The 6,889-nt window shown below is 44.8% G+C and overlaps 1 protein-coding gene across 1 annotated transcript in view; it reads left to right on the top strand.

Annotated features, from left to right (window-relative positions):
• Positions 1-6,889, top strand: part of RAPH1 (Ras association (RalGDS/AF-6) and pleckstrin homology domains 1) — a gene marked incomplete at its 5' end in the record, with an annotated part of 344,080 nt that overhangs the window by 67,067 nt on the left and 270,124 nt on the right. The window lies entirely within an intron of this gene.

Here is a 6,889-nt window from a genome sequence, read left to right as displayed (position 1 = left end):
TCCATGTGTAAATGCCTGCCAAATGCTAAAGAGGGAAGAGCTTCAGGTTTTACAGGTGATTTGGAGACTGTTGAGGCTTTTGACAGCCTAGAAGAAAGGTGGTTTGGAGGCAACTCTTTTTCAGTGGAGAAAGGATTTGCTTGTTCTTTCATCTCTTTTCTCTGAACAGCATTGATGTGATGTGAAAGTTTGGATTCCTAGCTCTTCGTCTCAAACAAACGTTGAAAGCAATCGATCCTACAGCTCTGTGGTTGAATAGGCTTCAAAAAAAAAGATGGTTTATTTTCCTGATACAGAAGACACAGGGCAATGGCATGTGCTCCATTCCTAGCCTCTGTTGTGCTTCTTAGGTACCTGTGGGCGGGTAACTCAGCATCTGATTTTTATTTTTATTTTCAAAAAACTGTACTTGAGTGAAATGTTAGGAGCTCAGAATCACGTTCCCAGCTCCTACAATCAAGTTACTAAACAAAACTGGCCAGTTTCATCATCGTATATGCAAATACAAATTTGTGCTTGTAATCACAGCTCTTGTTTCCATGCAATTAAGTGCACACAGTTTAGAAACCCAGACCTCTTTAAAAAAATAAACCAAACCTGGTATAACTGACAGCTTGGTGAGTCAGTTGCTCCATGTCTTTGTAAAAAAGAAAGGAAAAAAGAAAGAGGTAAAGTACATTCTCCCCCTCGAAGAGAGACCATGAAGCTCAATTTCTTCATATTTGATGATTATCTTTAGGTGGCAAAGAGGAAAATGCATTAAGACACATACAGTGTTATGACTTGCACTGACTAAAAGTAGCATTTGCCAAGAAAATGATGTACTGAAAATGACTGTTACTGTTATAATGCCATCAGCCAGGGTAGCTGTGAAGGATTTGTTTTTATGTCTCTGCCTTTAATTTCATCATGATTTTTAAAAATTCCCAGAGAGTGTTGCAGCTGCTCCGGTATTAACAGCCTTGAAATAGAAATGTGTTACTTAGCAAGATACAGCTGCAGAGGAGAAAAAAAAATCCCCAAACAACAACCCCAACATTTGGATTGATTAATCTACCAAGATGGTTATTCGTATTTTAAATTCATGTTGTTTAAACTCAAATCTGTTTGCCTCCCAGCCATTTTATTTAGTTATGTTTTTTGTGAAGTGGCGACAAATTCCAAGATCTGCATAAAAAATGAAGGCTGCCCAAGCAGCTCCGCAGCTCCCGCGGCTTGTTGGCTCCTACTTGTTTCAGTATCACAGATCGAGCCACTGAAATAGGTCTCACGAGGCTCTTTATCCATGGTGATGTAAATAACTATTCCCCCTCACTTTGCCCTTTCTGCGGAGGCTCCCACCATGTTTGATAGTGTCATTGTAAAACTGGCCTTTCCTCGTTACGGGGGATTTCATAGCAGCATGATTAGTGGCTGGGAGAGCACGCAGTGTATTTGCACGTGTCAAGGTATATAAGACCTGGGGGAACAATAGGAGAAGTTCAGCGGTTCCCAGTTTGATTATGACTCGCTCCAGCACTGCTGTTAGAGAGCACATTTCTGCTCCCTTTCCTTCTAATGCCATAAAGCCACTGCTGTGTCATGAATTTAGTAGAGTCCTTTGCTTTGCGTTACCTGTCTCTAGCTGAGACTCCCTTCCTGCACTCTGTTGGCAGCCCTCAGATAAGCACAAGGGAACCTCTCTAGCCAGTGCCACCAGAAAAGGGGGTCTCAGAGAGGGGTGGCCAGCTTCTCTTGTCTCAAGAGCTGCTTATGAAGTGCCTGAGAGCCACAAGAGACCTGCTGTGAATTGAGGGAGAAGAGGAGAGAGCTCCTTTGCCTGCTGGGCCAAAGGCGGCACCGTGCTGGTCCCTGCTTAGCTGGCGGCTGGGCTCCGAGGAAAGCAGCCCCGGCTGCTCTGCGCCTCCCTCAGCCAGCTGCCTGCCTTGCCTGCCCCACAGCTGGAGAGTCCAACAAGGACAGCTCTGACCAGACCTAAAGGTGCCTGACTCAGGTGCTGGTGGGGCCCTTCCCACATTCCATCCCGTGGCTGCACTGAGCCTAGGGCAGTTATCTTGCTGGGAAAAGCTCGGTTTGACATCATCTGTGGCTGTAACAGGCTTTCACATCTGGTACTGGGCAGATGTGGTTAGGCGAGGAAACAAAAGAACACGAGGGAGCATCCCTAGAAACATCAGTCCGATCGAGCTAGGAAGGATTTTCCTTCCGAAGTGTTCTGTGAGAACTCACACTCCGTAGTACCTCCTTCCGCAGGAAGATGAGAGGAACGTGACTCCCGAAAAAACCTGTGCTACCACACGGGTGTGCCTGTAAGCACAGCGTGAGAGCAGGCAGTCCCAAAAAACAATGTTTCAGACCTTCTGACATGCTATGATATCCAGGGGATTTCCTCCAGCAGTCGGTAATATTCATGGGTTTTGGAGAACTGTTATCCCTTCTAGTCCTGTGGGGCCATCTAATTTATAGGAAACTGAGAAAACAGGAAATTTGTGGCATTTCCCAGCCCTCTCAGATTTTTTTGTGCTGATGGTATAATCCCATTCTCATGATCAAGAGAGAGATACATCTTTTGGTCAACTGATTATTGTGTAGCATTTAATGCTACTCCTCCAATGGTGCCTTAAGCAGCGAAGCATGCTTTACCTCCAGTATGCTGCTTACAGAAACCCAGCTGGATTAATATTTTATTCTTATTTAAAAAGAACTGCCCAAGGTTATCTTATCCTGTCAGACCATACTTTTTCCCCTCTCTAAATAATTCCCTTGCCCTCACATTGTTTCAACTTTTTATTTAGCAGCTCTCTGTTTCTCTCCCAGCTAATTTATTCCTTGAAGTGCCTCCTCAGTCCTTTTAGTTTGTCTGCTCCTTTGCTGATGACATTCATGCACCCTAGCTCAAGTAGACTACAGCAGCTTTTTCTTCCTCTCTCAGAAGTTGCCTGCAGTACTTTAATAAGTTCTATAATCTCTCTCTCTCTCTCCTTTTTTTTTTTTTTGGTAAAGAATGCAGATTCAGTTTACCTAACCTTTCTAAAAACTGCTGCGTGTCTGAATCTCCCTGTTGCCCTCTGGTACTTTTCCATAATATCCTTCTTTTATGCGGTGACCAAAACTGCATTCAGCATCTTAAATATGACCTCCCATGTACTTAACCGATTCTATAATAATTTCCTGTGACTTACAATTAATACCGCAGTATTAATGTTTCCCAGGATTTTGCAGAGCAGTGAGGTTACATTCCCCTTTTGTTGAGGTTTCCCCCACATGCATTTCCAAGCTGGCTCTTTCTCATCCTGGCCCACAGTCCTCTGTTGTTAACCACATATTGCCACTCTCTCCTCATACAGGTCTGGGCAAGGTGCTGGGGATCGTGCTTCTCTGATGTTTCTGTACTGACTGGTGGGCGTCCCTCCTGGACAAGTACAGCTGTCAGCCTCTGTATACCAGGCATCATGCTGCAGGGTTAACATTACGAGAGGCTTTGCATTCAGCCCTGTTCCCCATGGGTTTGGATGCTGCCATACTGCTGAGCCGCCTCTGCTGTGGTGGCACAAGGTTACTTATTTACTGTTCCTGAGTATCTCTGGACAGAAGGTGATCGGAGTCTCTTTTTTGTGAAGCAGGTACTCGATCAGATGGGGAAAATTAAGCACACAGTTGTTCTAACAGTAAGGAAAGGAATGAGTCTGGGAAAAGAATGACAGATTTCTGAGTTTCAGTAGTTGTGTAAGTTCCATGCAAAGTAAACTTGAGCTTGATTCCTTCTATAAAGTGCAAGGAATTCCTGACCACTCACCTCCTGGCAAACTGCATACTTCAAAAGATAAAATCTGGCTCTTTGTGCTAGGAAATGCATTACTTTTTTTTCAAGTGACTCTTGGCTTTTTCGAAGTCCGAGAGAATGATTCTATGAAGATAAAGAGTAGAATCCATGTCCTATTACCATTCACTCCTACAGGTATTAAGCCAAGTATCTCTTGCTTCAGCATTCTTGAAGGCAAATTTCATCATGGATAAAGAGAATCCCTTTCAGTTTTACAAAGTAATTGTACACATTTATCTAGACACTCCAGATTGTAGGCTCTGAGTGCTATTAACCTACACAAGGCAACCACTTGTGTGTATACATAATGTGCTTTTCTGGTTTTCCTACTTGAACAGTAAGTACACAGCTATGCACCCATAGACATGGCCTGGCTATATTCATATAATTAGATCCCTCAAGTAGACACTGAAGCAGGTATGTTGCTGGTTTTATAAAGAGCAGCCTGGCTGGCTGGCTTAAGAGGTACTGACTGAGGTTTTGTTCTTACACAATGCATATGACAGTGCTGCAACCAGGTCACAGGTCTACAGCACATACAAAGGTGAAAATATGATTTGTGCAGAGTGTGATTGCAGCTCCCAGTCTATAATCACTTCATCCTGAAGTGTACTTGTTATATAATTATCAGGAGGCCTGAGGTGACAGAGCAGAAAAGGACACTGGAGGAAGTGGAAAAATTACCTGGGATCTATTCAGACAAAGGAGCACTTGCTAATTAATTTCAATGGAACTCTGTTTCTCTTAGACTTAGATGACAACTCCAAACCACCCAAACCTGTCAGTAGCTAAGCAGGATTTCAGGGAGTGCTGTTTCAAAGAATCACAGAGCGGCTGAGGTCAGCAAACATCTCTGGAGATTGTCCAGTCCCACCACCTGCTCAAAGCAGGGTCAGCTGGAACAGGCTGCTCAGGACTGTGTCCCATCATCTTTTGAATATCTCCAAGGATGGAGACCTCACAACCTCTCTGGACAGCCTGTTCCAGTGTTCAGTCACAGTGAAAAAAATTTTTCTTTGTTCAAATTGAATTTCCTGTATATGAATTTCCTTTGTGCCCACTGCCTCTTGTTCTGCCACTGAGCACCACTGAGAAGAGTCTGGCTCTGTCTTCGTTACTTCTCCCATCAAGTATTTAAAGACACTGATAAAATCCTCCTGAACCTTTTCTTCTCCAGGCTAAACAACCCCAGCTCCCTCAGCCTCTCATGGGGCAGATGCTCCAGTCCCATTACCATATCTGTGTCCCTTTGCTGGGCTCACTCCCATGTGCCCATGTCTGTCTGGTATGGGGGAGCCCCCGCCTGGGCTGAGGAAGGATCACCTCTGTCAACCCGCTGGCAATTCTCCTCCTCGTGCGTCCTGGGATGCTGCTGGCATTCTTTGCTGCAAGGCACATTGCTGGCTCACGGTCAATTTGTTACTGCTTCTGCACAGCTGCTTTCCAGGTGGCTGGCTGCCAGCCTGTACTGGTCTGTGAGGTTATTCTCCCCTGATTTTCTGCTGATATGACCACGTGCATAAAAAACTGCTGCAAAGAGAGAGGGCCACAGTGCTCCTGGAAAGAGTTACAAGTCATATCTCCAGGTCAGAGGCATTGTTTTGGTGGCAGCACCCACCTGCTTTGCTGGGTCCCCTCAGAGCAGATGGAGCAGTGACCACCTCCTGCATGCACCCACAGGAAAGCTAAGCAAGGTCTCCGTAGGCAGTCGCTTTGTGCTTGTGAATTCTCGAACCAGTTTTTGGATTTGCACAACCATTTCAGTTTCTTGAACCTTTCGTGAACTTCAGCTGTGCCTTATTCAGGGATGACTCAAGTTAAAACTATGCACGTTTCTCTAGCTGTATTGCTGGGAGCTGAAGACTACCCCTCAAAACCTTGGCCGCCCCAGATGAATGCCCTTTCCCTAGACTTAGTCCTTGGCTGACCTGGATGGACAGAGCTGTGCTGACATCAGTGAGAGCTCAAGGAGCTGGGCGGTCCCATTTTCTCCCTAACCTCCTCTCACTTAATTCCCTGCTTCCCTTTCACAAACACAGCTCTGTTTGCTCTCTCACTATGCAGTATATCATTCCCCTTTCCCTCTGTCCTTTTGTAAGATTTTCGGCCAGATCCTTAGCTGTGATAATAGCTCATTGTGCCCTTGAGCTCGGATTGGTTTCGCTTATCAGAGCTGCACGATTTGTTTTAAGGGAGCTGTGCCAATTCATAACAACTGATGATTTAGCCCCATTCTTCCACCTCTTGTTACAGCATCTCCCTTGGTTGAATATCCCGTGGTTGGATATTCAAACTCTGTGGTGCGTGCTGAAATAAAAGCATTCTCCCTTCTCCCAGCAACGTCTTGGTGAATAATAGAAAACAGTTATCCCTTGGTAAAGCAGGCATCTTACTGAAGCGGGCTGGCTGGTCAGCATGCAGACTGGTACAGAGCTAGTTTCCTAGTTTCCCCCTCAGCGGGCTCATGAGACAGTGTGTTTTGTGCAATTATTTCGATTCTCTCTGTAACTACCTGTCCCTGACTCTTTAAAATGAGATTTTTTCTCATTAATTAAGTTCTGTGGCCTTTATGAGAAAATTAGAGGAATATTATCTTTTTAAACCAAATTGGTATTTTAAAGGTCTAATAAGTAAATGTATGATTTCAAAATTAAACATGATATTTCATCTTTGTCTGCTGTGCTCATTAAATATTTAATTAAATTCCAGGCTGAGATGGATTGATGGTTGGGAGGAGGGGGGTGTGAGTTTCTTCTTCCCGCGCCCCCCCCCCCCCCAAAAAAAAGAAGTCTGCTTTATTTGGAGGTCTGAAGGCTTTGTCTGGAGAGAATCTTCAAAGCCCTACTATATGACACTACTGCTGTTGAGGAAGCAGTGTATCATAGCACGTGAATGCACTGTGCTTTCAGCTAAACCTTGTATTCACCTTTGGGTCTGGCCTAAGGAGGTAGGGGCAGGGGCTGGCTGTAGTGCTGCCACATGCGTAAAACTTCCTCTCATCTCTAGGGACCTCCAGGCATGGTTAACCAGTTCAGGAAGCTGTCTAGCAGAGTGAGATTTTCATTT

The sequence above is a fragment of the Anser anser genome (genome assembly GCF_964211835.1).
Source record: "Anser anser genome assembly, chromosome: 6".
Taxonomy (NCBI): Eukaryota; Metazoa; Chordata; class Aves; order Anseriformes; family Anatidae; genus Anser; species Anser anser.
This window is presented reverse-complemented; position numbering and strand designations above follow the sequence as displayed.